The 12,343-nt window shown below is 44.6% G+C and overlaps 1 long non-coding RNA gene and 1 pseudogene across 1 annotated transcript in view; both read left to right on the top strand.

The window, feature by feature from the left end:
* The window catches only part of LOC126484146 (uncharacterized), a 446,230-nt gene that overhangs the window by 187,106 nt on the left and 246,781 nt on the right, over window positions 1-12,343 (top strand). The window lies entirely within an intron of this gene.
* On the top strand, window positions 3,261-3,378 carry LOC126485812 (5S ribosomal RNA; annotated as a pseudogene).

The following is a 12,343-nucleotide window of genomic DNA, read 5'->3' as shown; positions in this document are numbered from 1 at the left end:
CATGATGTAGGAAGTCCTTCGTCCACAGAGCGACCGTAAGTATGAATGTCAACAGTTACCATTTTCAGCATGAGGTGTAAACGCCGTGTTTTTCGTCTAGTGGTGGTATCACAGTAAAAGTTACTAGAAAGGGCCATGTTACTTCTGCATTGTCGTAAGTACTGCACAATAACAAGATCCATTTACTGTACAGTGCAGTAGTGTTGCATTCAAGGTTTATTGGTAATTTGTAAAATGCCCAAACGCACCTTGATTAGGTTAAATTATTTATTTAATGAAACACACTGAAGTGATATTTGAATTAGAGAAATTATGTTTTATTTACCATGAGAGGGTTAATACATTCTTTAATAAAATGTACATGGTTCCATTTAAAAAATTTAACCCCTACCCCATATCTCCTACACCTGTGGGGATTGGTAAAATGTACACCCTAAGCCAGAACTACCCAATGATGTTATAAAAAATTGACTGAAGCAATTCTTTATTTAATGTAACACAAAAAGTTATTCTGAGTGAGCAAGATAAATGGGACATCTTGTATAATAACAATCTGTGTCGTGGAAATCATTGCCACCCAAAACAAGTTGGTAGACTCAGTTTTCAGGTCGGAGGTATACACAAACATACCACCTTCCATAGAAGCATATCTACTGACACTCTGTGGCGTTCATACTGTCTTCCTGACCTATTACTGTTTTAGTTATCGTCGACAATGGCCTACAAGTCGTTCGCGAAAAATGGAAAAGAAGTTTTCACCGTATTGTCGTCGACTGTGTTATTAGAGACGTAAAAGAAGGTGGTCCTTAACAAGGACGTGAAAGGAAATTGGTCGTTTCCTTATCGAAGGAACCACGCTATATTTCGCTTCAATCGAATAGGGAAACAATTGGCTCGCGGCGATCTGAACGCGAATCCAGGGTCTTAGCCGCTGCGCATTTCGCCCAGTCGACTGAAGGAGCAATCTGTTGCAGCGAGAGCTACTAGCGCTACACGGTCCAGTCACATTAACGTGACCACCGCCTGTATTCGACGTCCACGTGTAATAACCACTCAAAGACGGCAGCTGACAACACTAGCAGTGGAGTGTATATGAGGTGTGTCCAGGGGATGCGGAAACGAAGTGATGTATCTGACATCCAAAAGCGCTGATCATCGGCTTTCGCGCCACAGGTTGAAGCATTTGCGACACGGCTAAGTTTATAAACTGTTCCCACGCATCTGTGTTTAAAGAACACCGTGCATGACAAAATGGCGCTATCCAAATCCGGCGTCGAGAGAGCTGTGTTGCACGATGGCCTATAGATGATACGAGGGTAATACCAAAAGTAAGGTGTCCAATTTTTTTATAAGTACAGATCTCTGTTTGTGTGGCAGTTGGTCACACTGTTACGAAGAGTGCTTCACGCGCTATGTGTAAACATGTGCACGCCGCTCTGAGGCGCTCAGTCTTGGCTTCGCAACCGTTGAGAATGGAGCTCCCGTTGAATGTTACCGCCAAGTGCGAATTGCGCGCAGTTATTCGGTTTTTGAAGGCAAAGGGCAATGCGCCGATTAAAATCCATTGCCAATTGACGGAAGTGTATGGTGAGTCGTGCATGGATGTCAAAAATATTCGTAAGTGGTGTAGAGAGTTTGCAGTCTGTCGGTAAAGTCATGACAACCGTTTTTTGGGTTCGGAAAGGGGCATTGTTGGTCGACTTTATGCCCACTGGGACCAAAATTAACGCTGACAGGTACTGTGAGACTCTGAAAAAAAATCAAACAGCAATTCAGAACCGGAGAAGAGGAATGTTGAGCAAGGGCGTACAGATTGTCCATGACAACGCTCGCCCACACATCGCTCGGCAAACTGTAGCTCTCCTCCAGCAGTTTCAGCGGAACATATTCACCCACCCAACCTATAGTCCTGACTTGGCGCCCAGTGACTATCACCTGTTCCCTAGGTTAAAAGAACATTTGGTGGGAAAGCGATTCAGCTCCTACGACGAAGTGAAAGAAGAGGTTCATAACTTTCTGAACAGCATGGCGGCGAGCTGGTGTGACACGGGCATACAAAAACTGCCACAGCGTCTACAAAAATGCATCGGCAGAAATGGTGATTATGTCGAAAAATAACTAAATGTTCAAGCTGTAGACTGATGTAAACCATTGTAGAAATAAACAGGTCAAGTACTTAGAAAAATAATAGGAGACCTTACTTTTGGGATTACCCTCGTAGATGTGAACGACGGAAGCGGAGATGTGTACAGGCGAATAGACGAACAACTGTTGAGCAACTGACCGCCCAAATGAACCAAGAGGCTACCAACAGTGCCTCCTCAGCGACCGTCCAGCGAACGTTGCTGCGTATGAACCTCTGCAGCGGGCACGAAAGAAACTGGATCGCCACTGAGTGGCGACAGGTGGCATTTTTAGACAAATCGCCGGTCAGCGGGTCTAGGCGCTTCAGTCTGGAACCGCGCGACCACTACGGTTGCAGGTTCTAATCCTGCCTGGGGCATAGATGTGTCTCATGTCCTTAGGTTAGTTAGGTTTCAGTAGTTCTAAATTCTAGGAGACTGATGACCTCAGATGTTGGGTCCCATAGTGCTCAGAGCCATTTGAACCATTTAGACAAATCACTTTTTATGTTCCATCTAACAGATGGCCGTTGGCGGGTATGGCTTGACACGTCTAAAAGCAAATACCAAGGCTTTAGGGGTGTCTGTGATGTTTTTCTGGCATTCCATGGGTGACCTCGTCATTCTGAAAGGCACAATGAATTAACACAAGTGTGCTTCTATCCTTGGGTACCACGTTCAACGCCACAAGCTGGCTGTTTTTCTTCAGCATAACGACATCCAGCAGCAGGATAATGCAACGTATCAGACAACTCGCAGTATACGTGTATCGTTCGAAGAGCCCCAGGACGAGTTTACGGTACTTCCCTGGACAGAAAGCTCCCCGGGTTTAAATCCGATCAGGATTCTGTGGGACACCTCTACTGGGCTGCTCGCGCCATGGATCATCAACCGAGTGACCTAGCCCACTTGTCCAAGGCACGGCTACACATCCCTGTCGGTAGCGGTCCGCGCTGCAGAAGTTGATTGTTCAGGCTTTTGGCAGGCGGTCACATTAATGTGAATAGGCAGTCTGCATACGCACTCTAACAACACTCGATGAGGTTGGTAATGGGATTAGATCAATCAATACATATCATACGTTGTTGACTGGTTTACGGTCGCTACCAGCATTAACTGGCAGGTAATGCTGTGTTAGCCAACGGCCTTGCCGCTGTGGTAACACTGGTTCCCGTCAGATCACCCAAGTTAAGCGCTGTCGGGCTGGGCTAGCACTTGGATGGGTGACCATCCGGTCTGCTGAGCGCTGTCGGCAAGCGGGGTGCACTCAGACCTTGTGAGGTAAACTGAGGAGCTACTTGATTGAGAAGTAGCGACTCCGGTCTCGGAAACTGATATACGGCCGGGAAAGGGGTGTGATGACCACATGCCCCTCCATATCCGCATCCAGTGACGCCTATGACCTGAGGATGACACGGCGGCCGGTCAGTACCGTTGAGCCTTCATGGCCTGTGCGGGAGGAGTTTAGTTTAGTTAAATGCTGTGTTAAATGCATCTAACGTGACTATAAATAAGATAATTTTAAATCCAATTACTCACAACATTCCAGTGATATTTAATTTCTCGTGTCACTTTTGCTTTCATAGACGTAGATGCAGCACCTCACTGAGTTTGAACGAGGTTGTGTAATAGGGCTAGAGAGGCTGGATGTTCCTTCTGCGATATTGCTGAAAGACTTGGAACGAATGTAGCCAATGTACAGGACTGCTGACAACGGTGCTCACGAGAATCTACAGTCACGAGAGGACCGGGCTCCAGACGGCCGCTTGGTGCTACAAGAGGGAAGACCTGCAAAATGATTTAGATAAGATACCTGTATGGTGAGAAAAGTAGCAACTGACCCTGAGTAAGTGAAGTTATTCACATGGTTACTAAAAGAAATACGCTAAATTTCGATTACGCGATAAATCACACAAATCTGAAGGCTGTAAATTCAATTAAACACTCAGGTATTACAATTACAAATAACCTAAATTGGAACGATCACATAGATAATATTGTGGGTAGAGCAAACCAAAGACTGCGATTCACTGGCAGAACACTTAGAAGGTGCAACAGGTCTACTAAAGGGACTGCTTACACCACGCTTGTCCACCCTATTCTGGAGTATTGCTGTGCGGTGTGGGATCCGCATCAAGTGAGACTGACGGATGACATCGAAAAAGTACAAAGAAAGGCAGCTCGTTTTGTATTGTCGCGAAACAGGAGAGATAGTGTCACAGACACGATACGTGAATTGGAGTGGCAATCATTAAAACAAAGGCGTTTTTGGTTGCGACGGGATCTTCTCATGAAATTTGAATCACAAGTTTTCTCCTCCGATTGCGAAAACATTTTGTTGGCACCCGCCTACATAAGGATAAGTGATCATCAGATAAAATAAGAGAAATCAGGCCTCGCACAGAAAAATTTAAGTGTTCGTTTTTCCTGCGTGCCGTTAGATTGTGGAACGGTAGAGAGATAGCTTGAAGATGGTTCATTGAACCCTCTGCCAGGCACTTTATTGTGAATAGCAGAGTGATCACGTAGATGTAGACGTAGGTGTAGACGCAGGTGTGTTCGGTGTGTGGCTCTGGCGTATCTTACTGCACCTTCAGCAGTAATTTGAGCAGCCGTTGCGCCACCCACGGTGTCACTGCGAACTGTGACAAATCGGTTACTTCAAGTACAGCTTTGAGCCAGGCGCCCTGCAGCGTGCATTCCACTGACCCAAACCACCACCATTTGCGATTTCTGTGGTGTAGCCTGTCTACAGCAAATTATAATACAGGTACATACAGTAGAGTACGAGACAGACATAAATTTTCTCGTCCGCAACTCTTTCAGATTCGAACAGAATATTGGTTCCTGTGTACATGAACATGCACCTTGGGACATGTTTTCGCATTTGGAAATATTTTATTTTTATGTAGTGGTTTTTGTAGTTTCAGAAAAAGACTGCAGTACATCATTTCAATATGGCATCATAAAATATATTAAACTTCTGTTATAGAGGCGAAATCTGGAAGTATTCCAACGTATAGCACTCTCTGCTACTGCTAGTTTTGATAGCAATGAGACGTGGGCCTTCAGTCCAAAATACGTCCAAAAACTGAGTGTTGCTCACAGAACAATCTAGAGATGCACTTTGGTAATTACTGGGAAAATCAGTAAAACAGGCATATGGATCAGGGAACACACTGCGTGGCAGACATAACTATGACTGAAATTAAAACGGGATGGGGCTGGGCGGGACTTGTAACCAGGTGAGTAGACTGTTCCAAAATGAGAAAAGACCAAGAGGATGTCAGTATCGGCCGCGGACGGAGTCCAAGCACGCTGGACGCCTCGTGAGACAAATTAAGCGACGCACTAGTTAGCAGATATACGCAGAAACCTGTTTCAGCGGACCAGCAGTGCTGCTCTGATAAATCAGACTAAATAAGGGTTGGCAGCGTCGCTTTGATCGGCGAGGCAGAGCTAAACTTCTCATTACTCCAAAGTCAACAACTGAAAGTGCTGTAGCTAGCGAATTACGTTCAGGAAAATACCCAGGTCTAACCAGTGGACTGGAAAATCCACACTGCTAACAGTTCCTACACAGCCTCCAAATTATTTCCTAGCAACTTACCGCGATAACCTCCTCGACAACAAAACAGGAATACCTTTCAAAATCAGCAGTGAAAAAGTCGCACAGGAACGCCACACTACAACTTGCCACGGAAAAATACAATTTATTGCGCCAATTAAACCCCACAAAGCCTGCCTCGTTTTCTGTGTGCTAGTGTAACACATAGCTTCTTGGCTCCGCAACCTAACTCGAGATGTCCGCGTCTGCGCACGTGCTACTTGGCAAAACACACCTTGAATACCTGAACTGATAACCAGAATCCCACTTACGCGCACTGACACTCACTTTCCGATTCTCTCAGCTTTCCGCAGGGGAGACTGTTGTAAGAGGTGGCCAAGATGAAAACGACACTGTTATACTGAACATGATATTTGAAAGCATATGAGTTTTGTTATTTCTTAACGTCAGGAGTCACGTGATGTCGAGCGGCGATTTAGTTATCAGTGTTGCGTTATCAGTAGTCAGTTTGAAGCTTGTTGTGAATACAGTTTTGCAGAATGCTTTTTTCAGTCGAACAAAGAATGTCTATTGTTGAAAATTTTTTGGGTGTAAATCGTTTAAAACATTGAACAAAAGGTTCACAATAAAATATCCAGAGACAGATCACCCTGCAAAAAGTGTTGTGCAGAAATTGATCACTAAATTCAGAGCAACGGGTTGAGTCGCTAATGCCAAACTTATCCGTGTGATAAAAGTTTGTTCGCCGGAAAATATTGAACGTGTTCACGATACTATGGTGAAACGTCCGCGGAGATCAACTAGAGGTCTATTCTCCCAACGAAACATGAAACGAACGTCATGTCAGAACATGGCGAAGCTAATTGGGATTTTTATTTGTGGGATAATTTAAAGGATAAAGTTAACAGTTAGAACCTGCATACAACTGAAGACTTGAAAACAAACATTCGCAATGAGATTACGGAAATCACACCAAATGAATTGGCAAAAGTTTCCAGAAACATGTTGATACGTGCTGAGTTGTATATCGAAGTTTATAGTGAGAATTTTCAGCACCTCCCGTGAATTATTGACCTATTGAATGTTCGATACGTCGCTATTCATAATAATAATTTACTACTCTGTGTTCAGAATTTGCATAAACGATGGGTTGTCTGTATGTTATTTGTAAGACATGGAGCCACTTTTATTTTGGGCACTCTATACCTAGAGAACAGTGTACCTCCGGACATGCCATGTTTTTTGGTCGGCGCTTCAGTCTAGAAGGAATGCGTACTAGAGACCGCGCATAAGCAGGTTCCGTCATTTTATACAGTTTTTTTGTTGTTGCTGGAGATGAGGTTGTATCTTGTTCAGCATTTGTAAATATTTCGCGTTCTGCACATTTAAGTGGTATATAATATATCAACCATAATGATGCAAAATTATTAAATAATAGCCAAAAAAGGATACGTGTTTAAAGATGAAAAGGCAGAATACCTGGTCACAAGTAGGAAAATAGAAAATGATGAACCTTCGGCTGAACAACGATTGACTTGCAAGCCTGTTGACCGCTTCAAGTACTGAGAGGGACTTTTTACAAACAACAAAGGGATGGATATAGAAATAAATGTCTTTATAGCGACAGCGAAGAAAACAACTTTTAGTTACATTAAAATTTAAAGAAAAGATTACTTAATAATAACTTCAAAATGTCCGCCCCTGGTATCTGCCGGCACGGTAGCTCAGCGTGTTCGGTCGGAGAGCTGGTTGGCCTCTGTAATAAAAAACTAAGTGAAATTCGATTCCCGACTGGGTCGGAGATTTTCTCCGCTCAGGGACTGGGTATTGTGTCGTCCTACTCATCATCATCTCATCTCCGTCGAAGCGCAAGCACCGAAGTGGCGTCAAATCGAAGGACTTGAACCCGGCGAACGGTCTACCCGACGGGAGGCCCTAGTCACACGACATTTACATTTTTAACTTCCAAATCCGCTTGTATCAGTCGACTATTATACCGGTAACATTTTACGGATGTAGTGCTTTGCCATTTAGAAAGAAACATGAACAAAACCTATTAGTATTCGAAAGAAAACAACTGAGGAAAATTTACGGACCCGTATATGACGAAAACAACATGGAATGGAGGATGAGTAGAAACGAAGAATTAATAGACTTGTACAAACACCGTGACATCGTCGACGTGCCAAATACAGAGAGGGATGAGATGCCCAGGCCATATAGCAAGACATGATTGCTTGACACGCCATACAGTGAACAGTTCTTAAAGAAAATGAGGGTGCTTAGACTTAAAATAAAACTGAATGAAATGTCCAACAGTCCGCTTTAGCTATGTTTCATTCAGGTCACTTAGAAATCCACACAACCTCATTCACAAATATTTGAGTTGCATCTTGTGGTGCAAATATAAATGTGTAATACGCGAGATTCTTTTATGTCTTACCAGTGTTACCAATCTTGAAAATGGTAACTTGTGTTAGATTTAAAATGCATTTAACTTGAATTTTGTTTCTGATAATACTTGTGCTTAATTTGATTTCACTTGCTGATCATTGGCGTGTAGCCGAGTAGTAATGCAACAGGTAGGCGTTTAAATACTGTAGTGACAAGATTTTCTCGACTTCAGCACTTTTAAATTTCGATAGGATATTTATTCTGATGTGCATGAGCATCTAGTACTTTGGAACATTTTTTTTTTTTTACATTTGGAAAAAATCTTAATTTTCTGGACACATTACTCCACTCCATTTTGGCCAGGTGCAGCAACAGTGGTTCAATGTTCCAAAAATAGGAAACAGTCTCTGTTGCAAGTGTTTTATCATTAATTATGCATTTCATATGGTTAGCACATCTTCAGATTATCTGTAATTAGTAATAATAATCTTGTTACGCAACAGTTTATTGGCGAACCTATATAGCACCGAACCGTGGGACAGCTAAGCTGAAAGCGAGAAGTAACGCGATTCACTTGCGTTGAACAGCGGAGACCGCATTAGTCATACTTAAAAGCCTTTGATACGAAGACGTTAACGCAAAGGGCGCAATTGTCAAATATGAATATAGGAAAACCTGAAATATCAGGTGAAAGCCTCTAAATACAAAAAGCGTAAAATTACATTAATAAAAAATTACATCTGTGAGAGTGCTGGTTTAGGAACCAAAAACAAACTCACAAAATCAAGGGAACACGCGATGCGAAGATGAGTTAGCGATCACAGCCATGAATCGCAGTGTGAAGGAGTACTGCTCTAGACAACGTTCACTGATAAGCCAAAAAGTTATGTCTATTGCCCATCGCGACGTTGGATGCCGCCTGGTGACGTTGCGAGCACGTGACGCGGTAACAAAAGTATGTAAGCGAAGCAGATCCGGGTGGGGGATCACCCTAGAGAATGGGGAAATTCATTGGGTTAAGCGAATTTGACAAAGGACAGATTATTATCAAGCAGAGCCTGTGAATGAGTATCTCAAAACGGCGAAGCTGATCGAATATTCACGTGCTACTATTGTGAGCATCTACGCGTAAAAGTTGTAGAAGGACAGTGAAACTACCACTGGGCTAAATGGTTGGACGTCCACGATTCTTCACAGAATATGAGGTTCAAAAAATGGTTCAAATGGCTCAGAGCACTATGGGCCTTAACTTCTGAGGTCATCAGTCCCCTAGACTTAGAACTACTTAAACCTAACTAACCTAAGGACATGACACACATCCATGACCGAGGCAGGATTCGAACCTGCGACCGTAGCGGTCGCGCGGTGCCAGACTGAAGCGCCTAGAACCGCTCGGCCACAACGGCCGGCAGTTTTCGCGATTACTCCGATATTTTTAAGCCATTGTGATTTTTAACTCTTTCCTCCCCCCCCCCTCCCCTCCCCCTGCATATGTGTAGCTATTTTCTGTTCACCACCGGTTCGTCTATACTTAATTTTTAAGAGTATTTTGCTCTGCTCGATTATTTCATTGGCTCTGTTCAGCATTTACTTTATTTCAATCCTTTTTTACTATAAGCGCCGCGACTCGGCGTTTTCACTGAGCACTGTCCTCTCAAGTTGGTCTGTTGTGCTACCAACTCGCTTCAGCATACAGGTTTGTTTAAGACTGTAATTCGTGTCTGTGATAGCAAACCCATCTTCGCTCCGTGTGTTCTCTTGGTTTGGTGAGTTTCTTTTTGCTTCCCAATCCTGCGCTCACGCAGGATTAATCTTGTAATTTTAATCTTTAGAGGGAGGCATTCACCTGCCATTTCAGGCTTTTCTACATTTATATGTGACAGCTGCGGTCTCCCCCGTTCAAGGCAAGTGAGTCACTTTACTTCTCATCTTTAGCTTAGCTTTCCCACGGATCGGTGCTAGATAGGTCCGCGAATGAACTGTTGTGTAACAAGATCGTTATTACTAATTACAGATAATATGAAGATGCGCTAATCGCGTGAAACGCGTTATTATTAATAACAGAGTCTGATTTCTATTTTTGGAACAGACATTGAACCACTGTTGCTGCATCAGGCCAAAGTTAAGTGGAGTAATGTGTCCAGAAAAATAAGAGTTTTCCAAGTGTGAAAGAAGTTCCAAAGTACAATATGCTTCTGTACCTCAGAACAAATATTCTACTGACATTTAAAAGTGTTGCAGTCGAGAAAATATTGTCGATACAGTATTTAATCATTTACCTGTTGCGTTATTACTCGGCTACATGCAAATAATCAGTAAGTGAATCCAAATAAGCATAAGTATTATCAAAAACCTGTTTCAAGTTAAATACATTTTGAAACTAACACAAATTTTCATTTTCAAGATAGGTAACAATGGGAAGACATAAAAGAATCTCAGTTCATTTGCAAGTATCACACCTTCCGTGCTAGAATACCTTCTATTTTAAGGTACAAGATGGTACAAAACCGACGAAGTAGGCTAAACTGTCCACTTGTTGTATAAATACACTCCTGGAAATGGAAAAAAGAACACATTGACACCGTTGTGTCAGACCCACCATACTTGCTCCGGACACTGCGAGAGGGCTGTACAAGCAATGATCACACGCACGGCACAGCGGACACACCAGGAACCGCGGTGTTGGCCGTCGAATGGCGCTAGCTGCGCAGCATTTGTGCACCGCCGCCGTCAGTGTCAGCCAGTTTGCCGTGGCATACGGAGCTCCATTGCAGTCTTTATCACTGGTAGCATGCCGCGACGGCGTGGACGTGAACCGTATGTGCAGTTGACGGACTTTGAGCGAGGGCGTATAGTGGGCATGCGGGAGGCCGGGTGGACGTACCGCCGAATTGCTCAACACGTGGGGCGTGAGGTCTCCACAGTACATCGATGTTGTCGCCAGTGGTCGGCGGAAGGTGCACGTGCCCGTCGACCTGGGACCGGACCGCAGCGACGCACGGATGCACGCCAAGACCGTAGGATCCTACGCAGTGCCGTAGGGGACCGCACCGCCACTTCCCAGCAAATTAGGGACACTGTTGCTCCTGGGGTATCGGCGAGGACCATTCGCAACCGTCTCCATGAAGCTGGGCTACGGTCCCGCACACCGTTAGGCCGTCTTCCGCTCACGCCCCAACATCGTGCAGCCCGCCTCCAGTGGTGTCGCGACAGGCGTGAATGGAGGGACGAATGGAGACGTGTCGTCTTCAGCGATGAGAGTCGCTTCTGCCTTGGTGCCAATGATGGTCGTATGCGTGTTTGGCGCCGTGCAGGTGAGCGCCACAATCAGGACTGCATACGACCGAGGCACACAGGGCCAACACCCGGCATCATGGTGTGGGGAGCGATCTCCTACACTGGCCGTACACCACTGGTGATCGTCGAGGGGACACTGAATAGTGCACGGTACATCCAAACCGTCATCGAACCCATCGTTCTACCATTCCTAGACCGGCAAGGGAACTTGCTGTTCCAACAGGACAATGCACGTCCGCATGTATCCCGTGCCACCCAACGTGCTCTAGAAGGTGTAAGTCAACTACCCTGGCCAGCAAGATCTCCGGATCTGTCCCCCATTGAGCATGTTTGGGACTGGATGAAGCGTCGTCTCACGCGGTCTGCACGTCCAGCACGAGCGCTGGTCCAACTGAGGCGCCAGGTGGAAATGGCATGGCAAGCCGTTCCACAGGACTACATCCAGCATCTCTACGATCGTCTCCATGGGAGAATAGCAGCCTGCATTGCTGCGAAAGGTGGATATACACTGTACTAGTGCCGACATTGTGCATGCTCTGTTGCCTGTGTCTATGTGCGTGTGGTTCTGTCAGTGTGATCATGTGATGTATCTGACCCCAGGAATGTGTCAATAAAGTTTCCCCTTCCTGGGACAATGAATTCACGGTGTTCTTATTTCAATTTCCAGGAGTGTAGTTCTAAAAATGTGTAATAAAATTCTGCACCTGACACTTTACATGTGACCAGGGCCTTACCGACCATACGTCTGCTGACCACTTCTTTTGTCGAAAGCACTGTTTGTCCATTTGGCATTGTGTTCATCCCAGGTGTGTCCTCACCGGTGTTATCCAGCCACTTAGTTTTGAGTCTTTTTCTTCGTCTCGTTCCATCTATTTTCCTGCAGAATGCTATTCTAGGTAGTCTTTTCTCTTCCATTCTTGCAATTTTCTGTTTCTGAATTTTTTTTCTTGGAATGCGTAGT

Source organism: Schistocerca serialis, chromosome 6, assembly GCF_023864345.2.
Source record: "Schistocerca serialis cubense isolate TAMUIC-IGC-003099 chromosome 6, iqSchSeri2.2, whole genome shotgun sequence".
NCBI lineage: Eukaryota > Metazoa > Arthropoda > Insecta > Orthoptera > Acrididae > Schistocerca > Schistocerca serialis.
This window is presented reverse-complemented; position numbering and strand designations above follow the sequence as displayed.